Here is an 11533-nt window from a genome sequence, read left to right as displayed (position 1 = left end):
AAAACAATCTTCTCACTGGGCTCTTTACATTTTTGCAATATTTTCATTATTTTAACAAAATTCTGCTGTTCAAAAACTAGCAGCATTACACTTAATTAGCCAATGCCAAGATTCTGCAGTCAGGTCTTCAAGGTCAAGGGCCCCTTATGATTAGAGTAATACAGCAGAGAAACAGACCCTTCAGCCCATGTCCATGATGACCATTAAGTACCTAAGGATGTTAATCTCATTTACTTTCACTTGGTCCATAACCTTCAATGTGTTGGCTCATCTAGCTACTTCTTAAATGTTGTGAGAGTACCTGCCTCCGCCAGCCACTCAGAATTTGAGCATCTACTGAATGAGCAAGTTCTTCCTCAGATCCCCTCTATACATCTTACCCTTACACTAAACCAATGCTCTCTTGGTTTAGATACCTCTGCAATGAGGAAAAGTTTCCTACTGTCTATTCTTTCCATGCCCCTTGTAATTTTAGTAAGTTCCTCCCTCAGCTTCCTCCGCATCAAAGAAAACTAATCCAAGCTATCCAGTCTCCCCTCAAAACTGAACGCTCCATCCGAGGCAACATCCTGGTGAATCTCCTCTGCATCTTCTCCAGTGCAATCATGTCCATCCTATGGTGTGGCAACTAGAACTCTACGTAGTACTCCAGGCGTGGCCTAACCAATGTTCTCCATTCTCTTATACTTTGTGCCCTGGCTGATGAAGGCTAGTATCTGATATGCCTTATCTATTTCCTTACCTACTGCCACCTACGGGAATCCGTGGACTTGTACACCCAGGTTTCTCTGTTCCTCATTCATCACTAGGGCCCTATCATTCATTGTGTATGTCCTACCCTTATTAGTTTCTCCCAAAGCACTTAGCAGGATTATGTTCAATCTGCCATTGCTCTGCCCATTTTACCAATTCATCAATATCATCCTGTAGTCTACGACTATTCTCCAATCAACAACCCTACTGATTTTTGTGTCATCTGCAAACATATTAATTATACCTCACACATTCATATCTAAATTGTTAATGTATATAGTAAACAGTTAGGATCTTAGCTTACGTATGTCGTACATCACTAGTTATGGGCTTCCAGTCACAAAATCAAGCCTCCACCATTTTCATGGGAGAACTCAGTGGGTCAAGCGTCATCTGTGGGGGCAAAAGATGTAAGTCAATGTTTTGGGTCAAGACCCTGCATCCGTACTGCAGGGTCTTGACCTAAAATGTTGACTTACACCTTTTCCTTCATAGGTACTGCTTGACCTGCTGAGTACTTCCAGCATTCCGTTTTTGTCCTAGATTCCAGCATCTGCAGGCTCTTTTGTACTCCATCGTCATCTGCTGCCTCCTCCTGCCAAGGCAATTTTCCAATTCTCTTGCAATCGAGTAAAAAACACAGTTTGCCTTCCTAATTGCTAGTTGTACCTGCTTTTTAACTTACTGCATTTTTGAACAGCACGCTTATGAATTTCTCACCTTTAAAATAATTGTATTGCCTATTCTAAAGTAAGTTCAATGGAACTGAAACACTACTTCGGCTTCTATCTCCACAGATGTGCAGTATTAGATAAACCTATCTTGACCTTTGGTCGTAAAACTGTAACTGTAAGATACATTAAGAAGCTCAGCTAAGTAAGTTAAGGATGAAAGAATAGTGTAGATGATATGTAAACTACATATGTGCCGTTGTTTTTATTAACTATGACAAGGATCTTTGGTTTTGAAGTTACCTGAAATGCTGCAGAACTGACACAGTACGTAAATACATTTTTGTTGAAGTATCTTTTTCCTGAGCAGTAACTGTTGGACAATGAATTGTCTGCTTGTTGTTTGGAAAGATTTATGAACAAAGACAAACCAGACCAAATTTTTCTGGTCATTTAGTTGGTGGAGATAAGGGGATATGAACAATTGTTTACAAGTTTTGTAGGTCTGCATGAAGAATGTAGGATGGATGTAAATGGTCTGTTTGAAGGAGACAATAGCGAACAATGGCTGAGCCACCATCAGCTGCCGAACGGGGAAGACTGATAAGGTCACCTGCGGAGTTTAAATAAGAAAAATGTTTATTATTGTCACGTACCGAGGTACAGTGAAAAACTTTGTTTTGCATGCCATCCATACAGATTTCACTCCAATAGTGCATTGAGGTAGTAAAACAATAACAGAATGCAGAATGAAGTGTTATATTTCCAGAGAAAGTGCAGTGCAGGCAGACAATAAGGTGCAAGGCCATAATGAGGTGAATTGTGAGGTCAAGAGTCCATCTTATTGTACTCGGGGACTGTTCAAGGGTCTTATAACAGCAGGACAGAAGCTGTCCTTGGGCCTGGTGGTACATACATTCAGGCTTTTGTATCTTCTGCCTGATGGGAGGGGGGAGAAGAGCGAATGTCAGTGGTGGGTGGGGTCTTTGATTATGTTGGCTGCTTTACTGAGGCAACGAGAAGTGTAGACAGAGTCCATGGAGGGGAGGCTGGATCCTGTGATGTGCTGAGTTGTGTCCACTACTCTCTGCAGTTTCTTGCGGTCACAGGCAGAGAAATTGCCATAGCAAGACGTGATGCATCTGCACAGGATGCTTTCTATGGTGGATCGATAAAAATTGGTGAGGGTCAAAGGGAACTTGCCAAATTTCTTTAGCCTCCTGAAGAAGTAGAGGCGCTGGTGAGCTTTCTTGGCCATGGTGGCTATGTGGTTGGACCAAAACAACCTACTGGTGATGATCACTCTGAGAAACTTGAAGCTCTCAACCCTCTCCACCTCAGCACCGTTGACGTAAATAGCAGCATATGCACTGCCCGCCTTCCTGAAGTCAATGACCAGCTCTTTTGTTTTGCTGACACTGAGGGAAAGGTTGTTGTCATGACATCATGTCACTAGGCTCTCTGTCTCTTTCCTGTATTCCAACTCATCATTATTTGAGATACAACCCACTACGGTGATGTCCTCTGCAAACCTGTAGATGGAGTTAGAGCAGAATTTGGCAACACAGTCGTGAATGCAAAGGGAGTAAAGTCAGGTGCTGAGGATGCAGCCTTGTGGGGTACCAATGTTGAGGATAATCATGGCGGATGCTGTCTATCCTCACTGATTGCGGTCTGTTAGTCAGGAAGTCAAGGATCCAGTTGCAAAGGGAGGTGTTGAGTTCCAGGTCTAGGACTTCCTAGGATTTTCAGTAGCTGAAGCATTTTTGACCATGAGATCTAATATGGATCTTGCATAATCAGCCAGGTACAGTGGAGGAGAGTTTCATAGAAGACAGTAAAGAGGAGAACAGTTGAAAGACATCATAACTTGTGTTCGAGGGGCTTTAGAGACCATCAGCACATGGCTTGGTATGCATTAAACCGCTGAGGCAACATTCAGATGTTCTGTCCGAGGCCTGGCATTGGGTGAGCGGGCCGTGGGAAGTGATGTGGCTGCTCAGCCCAGAGGTACATGGCAGAGGGGTGCCCATTGCTGCTGCGGTGTTTGTGGCCATTGCTGGGGACTGATAATTGCTGTTCCATGTGCTGACTAACTGCCTGGATCCTCTCCCCTCTGTCATCACTCCCTGTAGAAAATGATGTCTCCTCTTCTCTCTTTTGCTGCACATCTCAACCCAGCCCAGAAATATCTCTGTGGTAACAAGCGCAATAGCCAAGAATTGACAATTAGCTTGTTACCATAGGGATATCTCTGGGCTGCAGAAGGCAACTTACGGGAATACCTGACTAATGCTTTAAAGATGAAAAATGTTGCGTTAGACATTAAAGCCTTTTTGCAGCTCCTGAATAAGATAAAACAGCTATTTGCACTGCACACCCTCAATCACAAATGGAGAAGCTACTCCACCAAATGGAAAGTTTTGCCAAACTAATTTTTGAATTGAATTAGATTTCATAAAGTCATGAAGTCATGGAGATGTACAGCACAGAAATGGGCACTTTAGCCCTCCAGGTCCATGCTGACCTTTTTCTCCACGTACACTAATTCCATTTGCCCACACTATGTTTGCATCCTTCTTTGCCTCACCTAAGTGCCTGTCTAAATGTCTCTTAAACATACTGACTATATCTGAGTCCACCACCTCCTCTGGCAGCAAGTTCAAGATATCAACCACTCTTTTTTTTAAAAAAAATAAACTTTTCCCTCAAATCCCCTTTAAGACTCCTTCCTTTCACCTGAAACCTATGCCCTGTTGTCTTAGGTAAACCTACCATAAGGAAAAGATTGTCACTATCGACCCAATCTATGCTTCCTGTAACTTTACATCTCTACCAGGTTACCTCTCAGCCGCCTTCGCTCCAGGGAAAACAAACCTAGCCTATCTGATCTTTCTCCATAACTAACGTCCTCCAATCCAGGCAACATCTGGATGAATCTCCTCTGCACCTTCTCCAGTGCAATCATATCCTTCCTATAGTGTGACAACATAGTACTCCAGCTGTAGCCTAACCAATATTTTATAAAATTGTACCACACCAATATTCTCTGCACTGTTACATTCTGTGCCCTGGCTGATGAAGGCTATATCTCATATGTCCTCTTCATCACATTATCTGCTTCTGCTGCCACCTTCAGGAATTGTTGGACTTGTATACCCAGGTTCCTCTGTTCCTCAATTTTCACAAGGGCCCCACCATTCATTGTGCATGTCTGACCCTTATTAGTTTCTCCCAAAGAACATCACCTCACACCTATCAGGATTAAGTTCAAGCTCACATTGCTCTGCTCATTTTACCAGCTAATCAATATTATCCTGTAGTCTACGATTATCATCCTATGAACACTACCAATTTTTGTGTCATCTGCAAACCTGCTAATCATACCTCACACATTCATATCTAAATTGTTAATGTATATAACAAACAGTTAGGATCCCAGCTTACTTACGTTTTCATCACTGGTTATGGGCTTCCAATCACAAAATCTATCCTCCACCATTTTCCTGGAAGAACTCCGTGGGTCAAGCAGTTTCTGTGGGTGTGAAAGGTGCAAGAAGAAGGATGACATCTCAGAGGAACCTATATGGTAAGTTTCATCATTGGAGCAGATGTGACCTAATTTGCCAACTTGCACTAGATCTCGTGCTCTAACCTTTTGGACCAGTTCTCACAGAATCTTGATTCATAATACAAACTCTCATCCCAGAAATTAATCCTTGCAAAGAGAGATGAAAACTGCATGAAGTACTTTATGGGACCTCATCAAATCCCTGTATATCTGCAGCAAGATTTCTTTGTTCTTATACTCCAATCCTCTTGCAATCGAATCAAAAAAACAAGTTACCTTCCTAATTGTTTGCTGTACCTGCTTGTTAACTTGTTGCATTTTTGAACAGCATATTTACCAATTTCTCACCTTTAAAAAAGTTCAGTTGTATTGAAACACTGCTTTGACTACTCTCTCTACAAATGTGTAGTAACAGTTAAACCCATCTTGACTTCTTTTTGGTGAACAGTTGTAGAACTGTAACTGTGAAGTACAATAAGAAGCTTAGCTAAGTAAGTTAAGGGTTAAAGAATTGTGTAGCTGATATGTAAACTACATATGTGCCGTTGTTTTTATTAACTGATAAGGATCTTTGGTTTTGAGGTTACCTGAAACGCTGCAGAACTGACACAGTACATAAATACATTTTTGTTTAAGTATCTTTTTCCCGAGCAGTAACTGTTGGACAATGAGTTGTCTGTTTGTTGTTTGGAAAGATTTATGAACAAAGACAAAACAGACGGCACGGTAGTGTAGCGGTTAACGTGACACTATTACAGCGCCAGCGATCGGGGTGTGATTCCTGTCGCTGTCTGTAAGGAGTTTATATGTTCTCCTGTATCTGCGTGGGTTTCCTCCGGGTGCTCCGGTTTCCTTCCACATTGCAAAGACGTATGGGTAGGTTAATTTGGGTTTAAAATGGATGGCACAGACTTGTTGGGCCGGAAGGGCCTGTTACCACGCTGTAAATAAAATTTAAAAAAAAGTTAAAAGACCAAATTTGTCTGGTCATTTAGTTAGTGGAGATAAGGGGTTATGAACAATTGTTCACAAGTTTGTAGGTCTGCATGAAGAACATAGGATGGATGTAAATGGTCTGTTTGAAGGAGACAATGGTGAACAATGGCTGGGCCACCATCAGGTTGGACTCAGAAGGTCACCTGTGGATTTTCAGTAGCTAAAGCAATTTTGACCGCAGAGCTAATGTGGACACAGTGTTGCCTTTGTCTGAGGAATGATGAAATCAGTGGAAGACAGCTTCATACAAGTCCTTGTGCAAAGACAGGAAAGAGGAGATCAGATGAAAGACATCATGACTCATGTTCAAAGGACTCTAGAGACCATCAGCACGTGGCTCGGTATGCATTAAACCACTGAGGCAACATTCAGAGGTTCCTTCGGAGAGCTGGTGATGTACGGACCATAGGAAGCGATTCGGCTGCTCATCCCTGAGGTACCTGCCTGAAGGGTGCCCCCTTGCTAGTGAGGTGTTTGTGGCCATTGTAGGGGCTGCTCCATGTGTTGACTAACTGCATGGATCCTCCCATCTCCGTCATCACTTCCTGCTGAAAATGATGGGAGCTGTTGTCTCCCCTTCTCTGTTTTGCTGCACAGCTCAGCCCAGCACCCAGACCAGAATTAGATTTCACAGAGTCATGGAGATGTACAGCACAGAAATGGGCCCTTCAGCCCACCATGTCCATGCAGCAGCCAGAGCAGCAGAGGGGAGGAGCTAACAGTCTTTTTAAAAGTTGTGTGATTGGCTAATAAAAGGAAGATGGGGTAAAGTGGAGTGTCATTGTGTGAGTGGTAATTTGAGGCTTTAGCGAGGAGGAGCAGGTAAGAACAGGTAAGGTTTTTTATAGCAGTAAAATAAAAAGACACCAAATTATAACTAATTAAATAAAGTAGGTATACTGGATCAGGTGATGTGTTGTAGCTGCATGATGTGGGAGCTGGTGGACCCCTTTGTGGTTCCTGGTAACCACACCTGCAGCAAGTGTTGGTTGCTTGAGGAACTCAGGCTCAAAGTTGATGACCTGGAATCTGAGCTTCAAACACTGAACACATCAGGGAGGGGAAGAGTTACCTGGATGCTGTGTTTCAGGAGGCAGTCACACCCATTAGACTAACTATTTCAAATTTGGTCTGTGGTCAGGGACAAGAGGGTGTGACTGTGAGTGAGGCAGGTAAGGGGATCCAAGAGGATCCAAGAGGATCCAAGACCCTCAGCCCTTGGGCTTGTCCAACAGGTCTAAGATTCTTGTTCCCTGTGTGGATGAAAGTGGGGGCTGTAGGAAGAATGAGCAACCGAACTGTGGCTCAGGGAGCCATTCAAGAGGGAGCAGAGAAGAGAAATGTGGCTGGGGATAGTATAGTCAGGGGAATAGACACAATTTTCTGTTGCAAGGATCGAGAGACCAGAAGGCTGTGTTGCTTGCCTGGGTTTGGGGCATCTCATCTGACCTGCAGAGGAATTTGGAGTTGGAGGGGAAAGATCCAGTTGTCGTGGTCCATGTGGGTACCAATGATATAGGTAAAACAAGGAAAGAGGTTCTGCTGAGGGAATTTGAGCAGCTAGGGACCAAATTAAAAAGCAGAACCAAAAAGGTGGTAATCTCTGGATTGCTACCTGAACCATGTGCAGATTAGCACAGAGTAAATAAGGTCAGAAAGTTAAATGCATGGCTCAAAGATTGGTGTGGGAGAAGTGGGTTTGAATTTGTGGGACATTGGCACCAGTATTGGGAAGGAGGCAGTTGTTCTGATGGGACGAGCTCCACCTGAACCATGCTGGGACCAGGGTCGCTATTATTAAGAAGGAGCTTGGGAAGCCGAAAGGTCTGAAGGTAGATGAGTCACCTGGACCAGATGGACTATACCCCAGGTATCTGAAAGAGGTAGCTGAAGAGACTGTGTGATCTTTCAAGAATCACTAGAGTCAAGAATGGTTCCGGAGGACTGGAAAATCGCAAATGCCACTCCACTCTTTAAGAAGGGAGGGAGGCAAAAGACAGGAACTTATAGGCCAGTTAGCCTGACTTCAGTGGTTGGTAAAATATTAGAGTCCATTATTAAGGATGAGGCTTTGGGGTACTTGGAAGCTCATGATGAAATAGGCTGAAGTCAACATGGTTTCCTTAAGGGGAGATCTTGCCTGACAAATCTGTTGGAATTCTTTGGGGAAGTAACAGGCAAGATAGACAAAGGAGAGTCAGTGGATGTTGTTTACTTGGATTTTCAGAAGGCCTTTGACAAGGTGCTGCACATGATGCTGCTAAAGAACATAGGAGCCTATGGTATTACAGGAATGGTGCTAGCATGGATAGAAGATTGGCTGACTGGCAGAAGGCAAAGAGTGGGAATAAAGGGGGCCTTTTCTGCTTGGCTGCTGGTGACTAGTGGTGTTCCGTAGGGGCCGGTGTTGGGTCTGCTACTTTTCATGTTATATGTTGATGATCCGGATGACAGAATTGAAGGCTTTGTGGCTAAGTTTGCGAATGATACAAAGATAGGTAGTGTTGAGGAAGAAGGGAGTCTGCAGAAGGACTTGGACAGGTTGAGAAAATAGGCAAAAGTGGCAGATGGAATACAGTGTAGGGAAGTGTATGGTCATGCACTTTGTTAGAAGGAATAAAGGTGTAGACTATTTTCTAAATGGGGAGCGAATTCAGAAATTGGAGGTGCAAAGGGGCTTAGGAGTCCTGGTGAAGGATTCCCTAAATGTTAACTTGCAGGCTGAGTCTGTAGTAAGGAAGGCAAATGCAACGTTAGCATTTATTTCAAGAGAACTAGAATATAACGCAAGGATGCAATGCTGAGGCTTTATAAGGTGTTGGTCAGACCACATTTGGAGTATTTGTGAGCAGTTTGGGGTCCCATATCTAAGGAGGGTCCGGAGGAGGTTTACATGAATGATCCTAGGAATGAATGAGTTAATGTATAAGGAGCATTTGATCGTTCTGGGCCTGCACTCGCTGGAGTTTGGAAGGATTGGGGGGCAGGGGGGTGGGATCTCATTGAAACCTGCCGGATATTGAAAGACCTGGCTAGAGTGGACATGGAGAGGATGTTTTCAGTAGTGGGAGAGTCTAGGACCAGATGGCACAGCCTCAGAATAAAAGGACATCCCTTTATTTCTTTAGCTAGAGGGTGGTGTATCTGTGGAATTCATTGCCACGGACAGCTGTGGAGGCCAAGTCATTGGGTATATTTAAAGCGAAGGTTGATGTGTTCCTGATTAGTAAGGGTGTCAAAGGTTACAGGGAGAAGGCAGGAGAATGAGGTTGAGAGGGAAAAATAAATCAGCCATGATTGAATCGTGGAGCAGACTCGATGGGCCGAATGGCCTTATTCTGCTCCTGTGTCTTGTGGTCTATGCTGATCTTTTTCTCTGTGTATACCAATTCCATTTGCCCACACTACATTCATATCCTCCTTTGCCTCCCCTAAGTACCTGTCTAAGTGTCTCTTAAACATAGTGACTATATCTTAGTCTACCACCTCCTCTGGCAGCAAGTTCAAGCTATCAACCACTTCTAAAAAAAAATAAATTTTTCCCTCAAAGCCCCTTTAAAACTCCTTCCTTTCACCTTAAACCTATGCCCTGTTGTATGGTACACCTACCATAGGGAAAAGATTGTCACTATCAATCCAATCTATGCTTCCTGTAACTTTACATACCTCTATCAGGTCACTTCTCAGCCTTCGCTCCAGGGAAAACAAACCTAGCCTATCTGGTCTTTCTCCATAACTAAAGTCCTCCAATCCAGGCAACATCCTGAAGAATCTCATCTGCACTTTCTCCAATGCAATCACATCCTTCCTATAGTGTGACAACCAGAACTGTACATAGGACTCCAGCTGTAGCCTAACCAATATTTTATAAAGTTATACCATAAACAATATTCTCTGTACTCCTATATTCTGTGCCGCTGCTGATGAAGGCTATATCCCATATGTCCTCTTCATCACATTATCTGCTTGTGCTGCCACCTTCAGGATTTGTACACCCAGGTTTCTCTGTTCCTCATTTCTCACAAGGACCCCACTATTCATTGTGCATGTCCTACCCTTATTAGTTTCTCCTAAAGAGCATCACCTCACACTTGTCAGTATTAAGTTTACGCCATTACAGTGCCAGCGACCTGGGTTCAATTCTGGCAGCTGTCTTTAAGAAGTTTGTACATTCTCCTTGTGACTACTCCAGTTTCCTCCCACATTCCAAAGAAAAAAGAGATACAGGTTAGTAAGTCTTGGGCATGCTATGTTGGTGCCAGAAGCATGGTAACACTTGCAGGGTGCCCCCATAACATTCTACGCAAAGATGCATTTCACTGTGTTTCGATGTATGTATGACTAATAAAGAAATCTTACCTTATCCTGTAGTCTATGATTATCCTTCTATGAGCAACACAACAATTTTTTTTTGTGTGTGCCATCTGCAAACCTGCTATTCATACCTCACATTCACATCTAAATTGTATATAACAAAGAGTTAGGATCCTAGTTTACTTAAGTGGTATATCACTGGTTATAGGCTTCCAGTCACAAAATCTATCCTCCATGATTTTCCTGGAAGAACTCAGTGGGTTAAGCAGCTTCTGTGGATGCAAAAGGTGCAAGTCAATGTTTCAGATTGAGACTCTGCATTCCTGATGCTGGGTCTCGACCTGAAATGTTGACTTGCACCTTTTGCCTCCACAGATGCAGCTTAACCTGAGTTCTTCCAGCATTCTGTTTCTCGTTTCAGATTCCAACATCTTTTCTGCTCCACCACCAGCCACTGCAGCCTCATGCCAAGCCAATTTGGACCTCATTTGCCAACTTACCGTGGATCTCTTGTTCTCTAACCTTTTAGACCAGTCTTCCACAGAATCTTGATTCATAATGCAACCTCTCATCCCAGAAATCAATCCATGGGTATAGAGATGAAAACTATACACAGTATTTTAAGTTTATGTGACCTCACCAAACCCCTGTGTATTTGCAGCAAGAGTCCCTTATTCTTAAGGGAACTATCTTTAATAGCCTGACCACTGTGGAATGGTGAGAATAGATCTGCAGAACTCTTTCCATTCTTTTGAAGATCACCTGAAAGTCAAAGATTGTCCTACATTAGATAAACATGTGTGGCCAGATACTAAGGATACTGCTGTGAGTATGCAAAGATAAATGGTTGTGAGGAAGTCAACAAGGAAAAAGCTGGTGAATTTGCATTGAAAAATGGGCCTAACGTCTGCATTCACTCAACATCTTCATATTGTAAAATAGTTAATGTGTTTCAAGAGACTGAGAGAGACAAAGAGAGATAACTGACTAAAATCACCAAGGCATAGTAATAGTGATTTTGAAATTTTAACATAAAATCTGTGGAATGAAGTTAAACGGAGAGCTGGAACACAAATAAAGGAGCATAAAATATGTGAATAATATAGCTGTAGGAAATGCCCAGCAAGCAGGCCATGCTCGTGCAGAGTGAAAAGCTGAACCAATATTACAGGTGGATGAGCCACAACTGGCCAGTTCTGATACAAACAGAAAGTGAATTACCTGAAGG

Source organism: Pristis pectinata, chromosome 3, assembly GCF_009764475.1.
Source record: "Pristis pectinata isolate sPriPec2 chromosome 3, sPriPec2.1.pri, whole genome shotgun sequence".
Lineage (NCBI taxonomy): Eukaryota > Metazoa > Chordata > Chondrichthyes > Rhinopristiformes > Pristidae > Pristis > Pristis pectinata.
The sequence above is the reverse complement of the archived record's forward strand: the minus strand, read 5'-3'. Positions refer to the sequence as shown.